This window comes from Gopherus evgoodei, unplaced genomic scaffold, assembly GCF_007399415.2.
Source record: "Gopherus evgoodei ecotype Sinaloan lineage unplaced genomic scaffold, rGopEvg1_v1.p scaffold_72_arrow_ctg1, whole genome shotgun sequence".
Classification (NCBI taxonomy): Eukaryota; Metazoa; Chordata; order Testudines; family Testudinidae; genus Gopherus; species Gopherus evgoodei.
The window spans coordinates 421,115-436,392 of NW_022060093.1; the positions used below are offsets into that span (position 1 = coordinate 421,115).

General features: G+C 53.8%; 3 non-coding genes across 3 annotated transcripts; 2 read left to right on the forward strand and 1 right to left on the reverse strand.

Annotated features, from left to right (window-relative positions):
* Nucleotides 1-5,451: 5,451 nt before the first annotated feature.
* LOC115643825 lies at nt 5,452-5,566 on the forward strand. The gene has a single exon (XR_003998381.1). It is a non-coding gene; the product is annotated as a U5 spliceosomal RNA (small nuclear RNA).
* A 1,135-nt stretch (nt 5,567-6,701) lies between these two features.
* Nucleotides 6,702-6,900, forward strand: LOC115643827. Its single transcript, XR_003998383.1, has one exon. It is a non-coding gene; the product is annotated as a U2 spliceosomal RNA (small nuclear RNA).
* Nucleotides 6,901-12,294: 5,394 nt separating this feature from the next.
* Nucleotides 12,295-12,366, reverse strand: TRNAQ-CUG. The gene has a single exon. It is a non-coding gene; the product is annotated as a tRNA-Gln (tRNA).
* Nucleotides 12,367-15,278: the final 2,912 nt, after the last annotated feature.

Below are 15,278 nucleotides of genomic sequence, written 5' to 3' on the forward strand. Positions count from 1 at the left end.
GCCGGACACTTGCTCTGGCAGTGGCCACATGCTCTAGGTGACAGGACCCTTGTTCCCAGTGTCAGCCCCCATGTAGGGGATATGATCCCCCCACCCCCGAAGGTCTGGCCTGCAAGGCCTCTTGATTGATGGCATCTCCTTGTGCTGGGCCTTCTGCCCAGGGTCCCTCTCACTCTCCCAAGCTGCTCACTGCACCCACCTCCAGCCCCAGTGCTGCTGCGGCTCTGCCTCCATCTCCCTGGGCTGCTCCTCTGGCCTCTCTGGCTCTGCTTGCTGCAGCTCTTCTCCCAGCACAGATCTGCTCCCTGGGCAGCTTCTGTGGCTCATGCTGCTCCAGCTCAGTTCCTAGCATGGATCTGCTCTGGTTCTCCCTGGCTGGCACAGCTCTTCTCCCCGCCTCTTCTCGGGCTCCTGCTTTCTCCTTAGCTGGGTCCCACTCTGGCCCAGGTAGTTCCAGCTCACACAGATGATGGGATCCCCTGCCCTGGTGACTCCCTCATTACACTGCCTGGCCTGTCAGTCGGGCTAACTTTGGAGCTTTGGCCTCTCCCCATTGCCCCTGGGGACCGTCAGTCTTAGGGCCCTGATTTCCTATTGATCATTCCCCCTTCTATTGGTACTGGGAACTAGCCAACCAAAAACCCACTGAGCTTTAGTAAGTGGCCAACAGTCCCTTACATGAGCCGGCCCCATGAGGGTCACCAATGTGCAGAGACAGTAATACAAGCTGGTGCCATGGTGTAACGGGTAACACTCAGGACTCTAAATCCTGCAATCTGAGTTCAAATCTCAGTTGACCTTATGGCCAACCCCTGGAGCTCACAGTGTTCAACTTCCCTCTCTCCAGCTGTGCAAGAGCAAATCTTTCTTCTCCTGCTGGGTGACTTGCCCTCTAGAGCCTGGTTGTGATGGCCACAATGGGTTGGGGCTCTAGAATTTACTACCCTGGTTGCTGATGCCTGCAGTCCTGTGGTTTGACCAGATGCTTGGGATTCTCCTGATGCCCACAGGTTTGGCCATTTTGCTTGTAGCTACATGTTGCCTCTTGTCCACATGGCACTTGACGGAAGGAGTGCCAGGGCCAGGCTTGATAGTCAGGGCTAGGCAGGATGGAGGAAGAGTCCCAGGCTGGAGCCCAACACACCTTTTCTGCTCTGGGCACCTAGAGCAGAGGTGGCTGATGCTGACAGCTCCAAGGGAAGGCTTAAAAGGTACAGAGCAACTGAGGGAGGGGCAAGAGGAGGGGAGGACCATACTTATGCGTGGCCAGCAGACAGCCACAAAGACACCCGGCCAGCCTGCTCCCTGGCATGCCAAACCCCCACTGAAGACATGCTTAATACACTCAGTGACCAGGAGGAAAACCTGTCAAAATGTGTGTGTAACGAGAACCTGCTTGGCTTGGAAGGGAGCGAGGAAAAAGAGCGAGTGAAAAAAATAACCAGCGAGAGAGCGAGAGCGAAAAGAACGTGAAAGGCAGAGAAAGAAATAAAGGGAGAGAAAAAAATAGAAAAAGAAGGAAAGAAAGGAAGAGCATGAAAGGTAGAGGGGGAAAAAGAAAGCAAGAACATACAAGCTAGAGAAGGAAAGGAATGAAAAAGAACGAATGAACCACAAGCGCTAGTTGAAGCTGGAATGGGACAGTCAGAGAAAGGACAAACTGACCCGTTAAGCAAGGTTGCACCCCAGATTCTCCATGTTGGGAGCACAGGCCTCCTAACCTGGCCCTGCTTGGGGGGACCATGCATAGGTGCCTATTGGCCCTGCCATGCTCTGTGGAGGGGGACAAGGCCCCTCATACTCACAGGGCAGCTGAAAGTGGGTTCAGGCCCCAGTGAAAAATTTTTTCAGGCCCCCCCAGCAAGGTGGACCAGCTAAACAGGGCAATGAAGCCAGGGAAACCAGGCCCTGGGGCGTCTTCTGAACCGCCAGGCCCCAGTGATTTGTATCGGCTTTCCCCTTGCATGGTAATGGTGGTGCACTCACGCACTGTCACGCCGTTTAGTATCATGACTATTTATCTGTACAATAGCAGCACCTACAGAGAGCGGGGCAGACTCAAACCCCTGTTGTGCCAGGGACTGCACAGACACAGAGAAAGTCCTTGCCCTAGCTGAGATCAGGGCCCTGCTGGGCCAGGTGCTGCCCAGACACAGCGAGAGATAGGCCATGTCCCAGAGAGTTTAAAGCCTCCATACCCAAAAAGTAGGAGGAGAAACAGAGGCCCAAGGTCACACAGCAGCACTGAGAGTAGAACCCAGGAGTCCTAGCTACTCTTGCTTTAACCACTAGACCCCACTCTGCTCCCAGAGATGGGGCTAGAACCCAGGAGTCCTGGCTCACCAAAAGCGGGGGGAGTGGGGTCTAGTGGTTAGAGGAAGGGAGGCTGGGAGCCAGGACTCCTGGGTTCCATTTCCAGTGCTGGATCAGGCACCAGTTCTCCAAGCATGTGCTTGGGGTGGCACTTTCCAAGGGGCGGCACTTCAGCCCCTGCCCTCCCTTTTTTTGGAGAAGGTGCACGCAAAAAGCCAGGAGCCAGCCCTGAACCAAGATGTTCCCTGTCAGCTGAGGCTTTCAGGCTGAGCTGGAACTGACCCTGCAGTTCTGGCTTCAGTAGCAAGATGGCGCTCACGGCAGCCTGAGGTGCACAGGCTGGACTGCAGTTCAGGCTGCCCTGCCGCTGGAGAGCCGGAGCGTCATCCCCCGTAGGGCGGCTCCAGGCACCAGCAAAGCAAGCACCTGCTTGGGGCAGCCCATTTGCAAGGGCAGCATGGGAGCTGAGAACCAATAGGGGGCTCTGGGAGCTGTAGTTCCTTGGTTAGCTCCCTGCCTATAGAGCCAGCCCTGGAGCAGGGAAAGAACTACATTTCCCAGCATTCCCTTGGCCACTACCAACTGGAAAAGAAGGAGGGGGGCCTCATGCGGCAGCGTGCTGTGAGTGGAGAGTTGCACTGTGAATGGTAGGAAGACCATATTTTAACATTCAAAAAACAGGACACTCCAGGGGGAAGGAAGTCCCACCATGCCACCGTCCACTCCCTCCGACTGCCCCCCCCAGAAACCCCAACCCATCCAATCCCCCTGCTCCCTGTCCCCTGAACACCTCCTCCTGGGAGCCTTGCCCCAACTGCCCACCAGGACCCCACCGCCTATCTAAGTGCCACTGGTCCTTGTCCCCTGATTGCCCCCTCCCGGGACCCCTGCCCCTAACTGTCCTTTGGAACCTCAGCCCCTATCTAAGCCTCCCTGCTCCTTGTCCCCAACAGCCCCATTCTGAGACCTTCCTAACTTCCCCCCCAGGACCCCACCCCCTACCTGTCCCTTAACAAACCTCTGGGACTCCCATGCCTATCCAACCGCTGCCTGTCCCCTGACTGCCCCACCAAAGCTCTGACCCATCTAACCCCCCTTTCTCCCTTCCCCTGACTGCCCCCCAGAACCTCTGCCCCATCCAACACCCCCTGCTCCTTGACTGCCCCACTGGAACCCCATACCACTTCTCCAACACCCCGTCCCCCTTACTGTGGAACTCAGACCAGCTTGTCTGGCTCCGCGCAGCTACAGACATGCTGCTGCATACATGCTGCCATTCTCCCCTGCAGAACTCACAGCCCCCCCCCGACACACACACACCCAGCAGCTGCCTTCCAGATTTGAACACCTCAAAATTCAGGAGTGCTCAAGCTCAGTTTGGGCAGCTGGTACTTCATTTCTCCCAAATCAAATATACTGATCCACTGTAATTTGCTGTAGAAAAAGTAGGATGAAATTGAGCAAGAAATGCTCCCCAGTGGTTATTAGGACTGGAACTACTATTTTCAAGAGCCATTGCCTTTTTTTGTTTGTTTGTTTAAAAGGAAGACAGTGATATTGCACTGGGAAATTTCCCCATAGAAAGAAAGAGTGGAACAAAAGAATAATAAAGGCACCTCAACTTTTCCTCATTTATGGAGGACAGTCTTACAATATGCATCTAGGTATCTTCCAATCACACAAGCTGAAAATTGTTCCACTTTACTGCACTTCTCTAACCATATGGGAACCAATCCTGTCTGTGTTTTTGCACATCTAAAATTCCTGCTGAATGACCTGCCCTGGGAGCAAATTACCAGTGATCCAGGGCTGCGGTGGAAGGAGGGTGCAGGTGGAGATGGGGGAGAGCCTAGGGCTGGGGTGGCAGGAAGTTGGGGGGGCACTGCTGGGGAGGAGCCCAGGGCTGGGGCAGCAGCGGGGTGGGGGGAGGGCACTGGTGGAGGGGAAAGGGGGAAGCCCAGCGCTGGGGCAGCAGGGGTGCGTGTGTGGGGGAAAGCCCAGGCCTGGGGCAGCAGGCAGGTGCGGGGGGGGGGACCCTAGGGCTGGGACGGGGAGGCAGACTTTTTTTTGCTTAGGGAGGCAAAAAACCTAGAGCCGGCCCTGATCCCATGATTAGGGGGCTGGAAGACATGACATGAGGAGAAGCTGAGGGAACTGGGATTGTTTAGTCTGCAGAAGAGAAGAATAATGGGGGATTGATCGCTGCTTTCAACTACCTGAAAGGGGGTTCCAAAGAGGATGGATCTAGACCGTTCTCAGTAGTACCAGATGACGGAACAAGGAGCAATGGTCCCAAGTTGCGGTGGGGAAGGTTTAGGTTGGATATTAGGAAAACCCTTTTTCATGAGGAGGGTGGTGAAGCATTGGAATAGGTTCTCTAGGGAGGTGGTGGAATCTCCTTCCTTAGAGGTTTTTAAGGTCAGGTTTGACAAAGCCCTAGCTGGGATGATTTAGTTGGGGATTGGGTTGGACTAGATGACCTCCTGAGGTCCCTTCCAACCCTGAGAGGCCATGATTTTTAAGCTGTTCCCATGTATCAAGGTGAGCTGCAGCTCAGCGAACCCCAAGGATCTGAGGCCAGCTACTTTGCAGCAGAGGCAGACCAAGCAGCAAGTACAACACGGGGTCGCACCCCGGCCGGGGGATAGAATCTCATGTCTGAGATCCTGGCTCCTGTTCCTTTGCAAAGTGTGTGCTTTTGCTCCAGATTTTAGCTGTGGGCCAAGTGCCCTCTGGCTTCTCATCCGGGCTCCATCCTCCATGTGCCTGGCCATCAGCGGGACTGTCTCAGGAGAGCAGCTTCCCCACCCTCGCCGCATCCCAATCTCTGCCCAGCTGGGGAAGGAGCAGATGCAGCTCGGAGAAAAGACTCCTTTGAGCGCCGGAGACGGCCGGAGCATCTTATTTGCATACCCACAGTGCATTGCCTGCAGCGAAGCGAGTCCCTGGTCAAGGGGCTGGTTTTGCTCCCTGTGTCCCCGGTTCCCATGATCCAACTCAGGCTGTCAATCGGTTCAATTCCATTTCCTCTAAAAGCTAGCACTTTAGCGGGCTGTGAGAGTAGTTAACCTCGACTTGTGGTAGCATACATGGTTGCCCCGGCAGAAACTCTGCTATTTTTTTTTCCTTCTTCTTTTTTTTCTCTCCCCTTCCCAGTTTGTATAAATCTTTTGCCTTTTACTAAAGATTTTTGTGGAGAGGAGCATTTATGAGTTTGTACCCAATTTTTTTGAGGTTTTGTTTTGGTAAGACTGTTCCCTGTTGTGAAAAAAACAGAAGGATACTACCTCACCTAGTGTCAATAACTCAAGCTTTTCTATTAGTGTATGAAAACAACTGAGAGCTCTGAAAATGACTGTGTGGGATTGTTTGCCCTTCTTTTTTTTTTTTTTTTTTTGAGCTCATCGTGTTAGTGAGATGGCTTCCTAGCTAACAGGGGACTGTTTTGTGATGTGTATTCTGCTGGCTCTTTGGTTTCATAAGTTTTTGGTTATCACAGTTAAAGAGCAGCAAAGAATTGCGTTGTTGTTTGTGTTAACGTTTGGTCTGTCCTAAGAGTGTATGGTTTGGAGTCATTTGTAACTCTTGGGTTAGTTATTGTCAACAGCTTATTTTTGGGTCCCTGAGTTGAAAGGCTGCTCTTGCGGATTTCAGTTTGTCATTGTTGGAAGGTCAGTTAAAGAGCTGCTTTCTTAATCTAGTCCATGAGGATTCTTACGCCACCCTCCTTAATATACCTTCCAGAAGGTGATTGCATGGTTTCCCTCGTCTCCCCACAGAAGAGAAATTGTCCATCTCTTTCCTGTTGGGAAAACACCAGTGTTTTTAAATGTTTTGCCCAGATGAGGGATAGTTCATAGGAGCAGAAGAGGAGGAAGTTTGTGGCCCTTTGAGTCAGATTCCTAGCGTTTATGGCCAGAAGGAACCAGCCGATCACCTCAGAGGGACTAAGGGGCACCAATGCCCCAAATAGCGAGGAACTGCTTTGATGCAATTGACTGTATGTTTGAGATAGTTGCGTGGGAAGGAGCAGAAAAGAGCATCGGGGCTGCGGAATAGCGCTTGCATAGGCTTTCTTTGCCCTGGTTTGCTTTAAAAGTTAACAGTGAGAGATTGGTAGTCACAGGTCAGTGGGTGGGTTTATGGAAATTAGGAGTCTAGAGGGGAAACCAGGGAGAGGAAGGCATCTGCAAGACTTGTCTGTCTTTGAACAGAATTGTGTGTTAAGGGTTCTTGCTTTGAATTCTTCCACTGGAGTCATTTCGGGGAACTGAATCAGTCTCCCGTAGAGTTCCCTAGTTATGGTGTTTGTTGCGTGTCTGGGAGCTCGTCCTGGTGAGGTAGAAATGAGTGGGCGCAGGGGGGTGTGTGCATGGCAGACAGTCACCATTGCTTTTTGGCTTCCTGGAGCTAAAATCAAAACGTAGCTTCTGTTCTTTTCTGTACAATCTGTGATATGTCTTTGATGTGAGGACTGTATATTAACTTGGTTTTTGAAAGGAGAGGATTAGTTAGAACAGGAGCTTGCTTTGTCTACCCCATGCATGGATCTGGTATTGCAGTGTCTCCAGGAACAGTGTATCCCCTGTAGGGGAGAACCTTCTGGTTAGAAAAACAGAAAAGAGTTAAACTGTGATGATCTTTCTTTCAAGCAGATTTTTTTGAAATAGCAGAAAAATCTGGTGTCTTTAGTGTTTTTGTTTCTTTATGATAAACACAATACACTTATGCTTTCTTGGAAGTGTTTTGTGAGTCTGCAGATGTGAGAGGTTCTTCTTTGTCTTGCTAGAGAATTATTGAAGAGGCTGGACTCCTTCTTTCTGCTGTGAGCCTTTTCAACAGCATGAGGGACAAATGCTTTCCGGACTCTGGGTCTGTTGGGGAGATGGTTGGTTTTTTGTTTTTGTTTTTCTTGGGGTGGGGGCTTGGTAATATTTGAGATTACGTGTACATCAACAACTGCATGAGTTACACAGACTTCTCCCTACCCGACCGACGTTCTATGTATCTTGGTTCGTAAGATCGAGACAAGGCACTAGGTGTCGTGCTGCACCCGGCACACAGGGGCCCCAAGCCTGATTTTTTCCCCCCAAACCGACTGTAATCTAAATGCTAAATAATAACCCTTAACTTCTCATTATTGCCACCCTCACTATTGGAAAATCCCCAAAATCACAACAGTGACTTACAAATCATGAGAATTCTTTGTTTAAAAAATGTAATGTGGGTTCTCTATCTTTCCCTTCCGGTTTTCTGAACCAGGCAAGCTAGAAACTTACCTTTCTAGTGCAGCCAGAGCCCCAGAGAGCAGGAGCCCCCGGCGCCTGGGGCTGGCAGGCAGTGGGGTTCCTCACGGTTGTGTGTTCCACACTTTGATCTCACCCACCAAGCATCAAGTGTGATCTCCTCAGGCACTAGAACAGCCTTAACATGGAGTCACAGACAGCCCCCTTGGGCACCCTGACTCTAGCTTGCCACCCAGGTGTAGTAGAAGCTGCTGTAACACGCAAACTCTGTATGTCCTTTAGGGCTAACCCTAGCCAAACAGCCGGGATCCCTTGCTTATGCTTAGAAGGCGTGCCGTCTCCCTGAAGTCCAAGCAGCATCGGGGGTGGGGACAACAGTTTCTTCCTGACAGAGATTTTTATTCCATTCCCCCAGAGCTCAAGCTGATGGGGGCAAGTGTTTGTGCAGGTCTCTGCCTCCTCGTGGGTGTGTGAGGGGGAGCAATCAACCAGGTCTTTTGTCCACGGATGATCCAGAGTGGCCTGTCTGATGTCTCAGTCAGGGCCTTCCCTTGTTGGAAAGGAGATGACACGTCGTCTGGTAAACTAGCGTTTCACACTTGGTAATGCTTCTCTCCTGACTGGTGGTGGGGTGGCAGCAAGGTGGTTTACAGCTTTAGTGCCAACGCTTATATATCACCTTACAACATGGGCTACGGCTATTATAGGTGAGAAGAATGCATGGAGCAACTCACGAGCTAGTCATAAACTCTAAACACATTTTTATGAATCTAATGCCTGTTTTAACAACAGTAACAAACAGGTGAGCAAGACTAGATTCCAGCCATGCGTTTGTCACTTTTCAGTAAGTCCTAGGGGCCTTGGCGTGAGCTGGCACCTGGCCTGCCAGTGTCAGAAGAGGATCTTCCCTCTCTTATCCCCAGGTGTCTGTACTGGGAGCAGTACTGTTAAACTTATTCATAAATGATCTGGGGAAAGGGGTAAACAGTGAGGTGGCAACATTTGCAGATGATACAAAATTGCTCAAGATAGTTAAGTCCCAGGCAGACTGCGAAGAGCCACAGAGAGATCTGACAAACCTGGGTGACGGGACAACCAAATGGCAGATGAACATCGGTGCTGTTAAGTGCAAAGTAATGCACGTTGGAAAACATAATCCCAACTATCCCTATAAAACGATGGGGTCTAAATTAGCTGTTACCACTCGAGAAAGAGATCTGGGAGTCGTTGTGGATAGTTCTCTGAAAACATCCACTCAATGTGCAGTGGAGTGTTGGGAATCATTAAGAAAAGGATACGTAAGAAGATAGAAACTATCATATCGCCTCAATATCAATCCATGGTACGCCCACATCTTGAATACTGTGTGCTGATGCAGTCGCCCCAGTCTCAAAAAAGATCTATTGGAATGGGAAAGATTCCGAAAAGGACAACAAAGATGATGAGGGGATATGGACCAGCTTCCATCTAAGAAGAGATTCATAAGATTGGGACTTTTCATCTTGGAAAAGAGACGACTAAAGGGGAATAAGACGGAGGTCTATAAAACCATGACCGGTGTGGAGAAAGTAAATAAGGAAGAGTTATTTACTCCTTCTCATAACACATGAACTAGGGGGTCACCCAATGAAATTAATAGGCAGCAGGTTTAAAACAAACAAAAGGAAGTATTTCTTCACGCACCACACAGTCAATCTGTGGAACTCTTTGCCAGAGGATGTAGAGTAAGTAAATAAGAAAGAAAAAAAAGCTGTGGCTCTTTGGCGGCAGCTCAACCACACTGCTTCTTCTGCGGCAGTTCAGCGGTGAGTCCTCCCTCCCTTCCTCTTTGGTAGACATTTGGCAGCAGCTCAAGGAGTAAGACAGGGAATGGGGGACCTGCCGCTGAATTTCCGCTAAAGACCCAGACGTGCTGCCCCGATACCGGACGGGCCGTCCCTTTGAATTGGCTGCTCCAGGCACCTGCTTGCCACGCTGGTGCCTGGAGCCAGCCCTGCTTTCGTGACAAGCAGGGGCTGGTGCAGAGCATGGCAGGGCAGGGAGATGACATCTCCTCTAATAGCGGGGCCCTTTCACAGCAAGGGCAGCACCTCCCCGCAGTAGCACAGAGCCACCTACTCCTCCTGCTTTCTCCTGACACCAGCACCACCCTTCCCGGCACCGCCTCATGGCAGCATCTGCTTCCAGACTCGCACCAGAAATGGGAAGTCTGGGCCGGGCCTGGCAGCAGCTGTCAGAAAATGGAAGCAGGAGACATGACCACTCCCGTTGTGCTGTGGGGTCCGTCCTGGCTGGTGGGAGATGGAGGCAGTGGACACTACCACTGCCATGGTGCTGTAGGGTTTTCAGGTGGGGTGCCCCCCCGGGTTGGGCTCCAGGGGAGGTTTGGCATCTTAAGGGACTGTGGGGGGAGGCCTTGGAGGAGGTTTGAAGACCAACAGTGAAGGGAAAGTTGGACACTGGCCAGAATACCAGAGAGACAAGGCATTTGAGGTGATACCTGTTACTGGACCAGCTTTGGAGTCACACAGGGTCTTCTTCATGCAGGGGAAAGGTCGTCAGAGCATCACAGTTCAATAGCAGGTGGAGCACTCTGCCTCGAACACCAGACTTTCCCCTATTTCCTGAAACAGGGGGGCTGTCCCCACTGTCCTATAAACAGCCCCACCATGTAACCCAGAGGTGGCTGCATCTCACTCTTGGCTGCATCACCTCCTAACCGCGTCTCTCTCCCCCTTCGGGTGACCCTGCAGCACTCAGCAAACATCCACAAGATCATAGGGCACTTTGAGCACTGGGCAGGCAGGGGCCAGGCGCCCAGCCCTCCCTCCAGAGAATGGGACTCAGCACTCCCTACATTTTATAGGGATTAAAAAGGGGCAAAGGAGGGCAAATCAGAGGAGTGGGTGGCCAGGGTCTGAGCAGGGGGTGGAAATTGACTGGTCGGGGGGTCAAGCAGCTGGAGGCAGAGTTAGGAGAGGGACTGAAGGCAAAGTCAGGGAGGGGGGAAGGATCCGGAGTTAAGCCCGGAGGGAGGCGCTGCCAGAGGGTTAAACCCTGGCACAGGCAGGGGCAGAGGGGTAACAGTTATCCCAGTGGGCTGAGACTCCAGTGTTTGCAAACATGGGTGGGGGGAGCAGAGGGCTTTTTTATTTCCCCTCCCACAGGCAGCACCTCTCAGCATGGGCTTACCAGGGCTGGGCTCTTAAAGGCACAGGCATCCCACTGCCTAGACACTGCAGCTCCTCTCTGATGTAACCTACTCAGGTGCTGCAGTAGGAGACAATTCAGTGAAACTGGGCATTCCCTATACGCCTCCCCAATCGGGGGCTGTGCACCCCCTTCCCCGAATTTCCCCAACACCCCCTCCCTCAGTGGTCAGGTAGTTACATGCAGCACTGCCAATGTTGTCATTGGTTGCAAATTTGAATGGAAATTGAAACGTTAACACACACTTTAAAAGCAGATACAACGTATGAAAACTACTTGTACCTGAGAAAGTAAAATAGGTTTGGAAAGTCTGGACAAAGCCGGGTTTCCTCACCCAGCTGTTGTGTTTGCTGACAATGTGGGTGCATTGGCTTCGGCAGTGTTGGCCAACCTTAGAATTTCAAATGATGATTTGTAAGCGAGGTGTGAATGAGCTCTCCCCTGACAGCTACTGATGACCAGGGTTGGGAGGAGGCTTTGGGACCAGACTGTATTTACATGAACTCACCTACTCTGCTGAGGTATCCAGCGGACAGAGCTGGGCTGCCTCTGCTCTAGGTGCATGGAGGAGGGAAGGTGTGTGGGGCTCCAGCCTGGGACTCTTCCTCCCTCCTGCCAAGCCCTGACTATTAATCCCAGCCCTGGCACTCCTTTCTTCTTTCTTGGGCCAGAGGAAAAGTGTGGTAGGAAGCACAAGGGCCAAGCTTGTGAACATCAGGTGCAGGAGCAAGAATCCCAACTATCAGGGTAGCAAGTTCTAGAGCCCTAACCCTTTGTGGCCATCCCAGCCAAAGACCTGGCTTTAGGAGGTGTGAGTCACCCAGCAGGAGGGGAAAGATTCACTCTTACACAGCTGGAGACAGGGAAGTTGAGCTCTGGGGCTTTACCATAAGCATCGGTAGCAAATTTGTAGAAAATTTGGTTGTGCCCAGAACCCGCCCCCCAACTCCGCCCCCCAAACTCCACGCCCACCTGCCTAATGCTCTGTGAGGGGATTTAGGGGGGAGGTCTGGGCTTTGATCCTGGGCTGGGGATTAGGGTGCAGGAGGGGTGCAAAGTTCAGGCTTTAGGATGGAGTTTGGGTGCTGGGTGCAGGCTCTGGCAGGGTTGTAGGAAGGGGTGAGAGGTGCAGGCTGTGGGGGTGGGAAGGAGTGCACCCTCTGGGAGGGAGCATAGGGCTGAGGATGAGGGATTCATGATGCAGGAGGGGGCTCAAAACTGGGGCAGAGTATCAGGGTTCAGAGGAAGCTCAGGGTTGGGGGTATTGGAGAGGCCCAGGGCAGCCTGCAGTAGGACTCTGGGGCAGCAGTTCTGCCCAGAATCTCTCTACTCCAGCAGCAGGAGCAGGCAGGAGACAGGCCCATGCTGCTTTTTGTCAGGCAGGGGGAGGGGTGCCAGGCAGGGGCCAGGGGAAGAGACCCAACTCCAAATATTACTGGATCAGGGCCCCCCAGTCCCGAATATTCCTGGAGCCCGAGCACCACACAAGTATATAACATGCTGCCTATGACCACAAGCCAACACAAGATCCCACTGAGATTTGAACTCAGATTACAGGATTCAGAGTCCTGAGTGATGCCCATTACACCATGGGACCAGCTTGTGCTGCTTTCTCTGCACATCGGTGACCCTCATGGGGCTGGCTTGTGTAAGGGGGCTCTTGGCCCTTTACTAAAACTTAGTGTGTGTGGGAGGGGGTTGGTTGGCTAGTTCCCAGCACCAATAGAAGGGGGAAGGATCAATGGGAAATCAGAACCCTGAGACTGACAGTCCCCAAGGACAATGGGGAGAGGCCAAAGCTCCAAGTTAGCCGCACTGACAGGCCAGGCAGTGTAATGAGAGAGTCACCAGGCCAGGGGGTCCCATCCTCCATGTGAGCTGGAACTGCCTGGGCCAGAGTGGGACAGAGCTAAGGAGAGAGCAGGAGACCAAGAAGAGCTGGGGAGCAGAGCTGTGCAGGTGTAGTGCCAGAAACTGCTGCATGTAGGAATTTGCAACCTGTAGCAGTTACTGATACCTGAGGTTGTTCTTATTTGCTGACTTGTCCTAATTGGCTAAAACTTGACAGTGGTTTCTTTAGCAAAGGCCAGTCCCTGGCCCCTTGGTCCAGACATCCTTGTTCATATCAGGCTAGGGTGACCAGATGTCAAGATGAAATATTGGGATGTTGGGGGCGGAGCAAAAAAAAATAAGCCGGAGGGCCCCCCCTGCCGCCAAGCGGAAGTGGTACAACCCCATCTCCAACCAATTCTCGGCTCCAAGCCCCGCTACACCCCCAGCTCACCCATCGTCTCACTCCTGGGCTGAGCTTGGGCTCTGAGCTCCGCAGCCGAGTCATGATCCGGGCCCCTCCTGCAGCTCCCGGGCAAGGGGTGAATCAGGCAGCTCCTGGCAGGAGTGTGTCCACCCCACTTGTGTCTCCGCTCCCTGCCCACCTGTGCCCTACCTACTCCATGCTGCCCCCAGCCCCACTATGCTCCCCTGCAGGCTGCAGAGCTGGAGCAGCTTCCGCGCTGCGCTCCTGGCCATGGCTATGGCCTGTGTGCAAACCTGCGGGTGAGGGGCGCTGCCTTCCCTCTCCAGGTCTGCAAGGGGAATGTGAAGTGGCCGTTCCTGCGGGGGTGGGGTGCTGGGTTCCCTCCCAGCTCTGCAGGGGGAGTGGGGAGCAGCTGTTCCTGCGGGAGCGGGGCACTGCCTTCCCTTGCCAGGTCTGCTAGGGGAATTGGGAGTAGCCGTTCCTGCGGGAGTAAGGCGCTGCCATCCCTCCCTAGCTCTGCCAGGGGACTGGGCAGCGGCAGTATTAGCAGGGGCAGGGCGCTTGGTTGTCTCCCCGGCTCTGCGAGGGGACTGGAGAGCGGCCGTTCCTGGGCGCGTGGGGCGCTAGGTTCCTTCCTAGCTCTGCGACGGGAGTGGGGAGCAGCCGTTCCTGTGGGGTTGGGGCCCTGGGTTCCCTTCCCAGCTCTGCGAGGTGACAGGGGAGCAGCCGTTCCTGCGGGGGCAGGGTGCTACCTCCCCTCCCCAGCTCTGAGAGGGGACTGGGACACAGTCTTTCCTGCGAGGGCGGGGCGCTAGGTTCCCTTCCCAGCTCCGCCAGGGGACTGAGGATTGGCCGTTCGTGCGGGTGCGGGGCTTCCCTCCCCAGCTCTGGGAGGGGAGCAGGGAGTGGCAGTTCGAGCGGGGGAGGGGCGTTGCCTTCCCTCCCCAGCTCTGGCAGGGGCCTGGGGAGTGGCGGTTCCAGCAAGGGCGGGGCGCTAGCTTCGCTCCCCAGCCCTGGGAGAGGCGTGGGGTGTGGCCGCTCGAGCGGGGGCGGGGCGCTGGCTTCCCTCCCCAGCTCTGAAAGGGGCGTGGGGTGTGGCTGCTCAAGCGGGGGCAGGGCGCTGGCTTCCCTCCCCAGCTGTGGGAGGGGCCTGGGGGGTGGCGGTTCGAGTGGGGGCAGGCAGCGAGTTCCTTGCTTTAGTCACAGCCTCAGAGCCAGCGTGAGTCCCCTCTCCGGTGTGCAGGGGGGGGGGGAGCGTCTCTCCCTTCCACTCAGCCCAAGGGGGCTGGTTACAGATAGGCAGGTATCCTGAGCCCAGCAGCCCCTCCCCCCTGCCAGCCACATCATTTGCATTTTCACAGATCATTTCCATCTTACCCAATTGGTTCCCTGGATTTGAATTCAAATCCTCGGCCGTTACAGGAGCGGGGCCTGTATCCTGTCCCAAAGAGACACAGTCAGCCCCCAACAGGGCCTCCCAGCCAATATATTGGAGAACCCCAACGACCAGCCAGCCAGAGCCCTCCTGGGTCTGCACACGGATCCAGGCCATATGCAGGACGGGGGGCTTCACCCTGGGGACCTTCACCCAGGTCCCACAGCCCCTCAGCATCTGCGGCTGCACCACCACAGTTTTCTCTGTCCCAGGGTCTTGCCACCCCATGCATGTTTCCCCACTGACCCTTGGGCAGCCCCCTGTGTCTCTCTGCTCCACCATCGCAGTCCATGCTGGTGCTGCTTCTCCTGCAGCTTTTCCTCAGGCTCTTGTTCTAATGATCCTCTTGCACTCTCAGGCTCTGCTCCCATCCCATATGTCTTCGATCCCCTGATGGGGAACCTGATCGTGAAAACCATCATCTGTTTGGAGACCAGACTCTCGGGGATGTCTGGCTGCTGCTCCAGCTGCTCCCAGCTACTTTTGTAGCCCCATCTGGGTCAGGAATCTGCTCCTCAGACATGTCCTTCTCTTCCCACTCATGATTAACTGTGCCTCATTGAACTTCCCCGTGCGTAACCCTCTTTGTGTATAGGATCACAATGTCCTTCTCAAGGAGATGGTGATAGGCCATCACTTCACCATTCCCAAGTGGCTCTGGACTGACAGGCCTGTGTGCTGTTGGCTGCCCCATGGTTTCCAGGAAGAAACCCTGGTGTGGCAGCCCCTTCTTGTGGTCACCCCCTCTTTGCCAGGGTCGAGCTGCCATCCCCAGGGGAACCTGCTACTGCAAAAATCCTCTCTCCCAGGGCAAGCA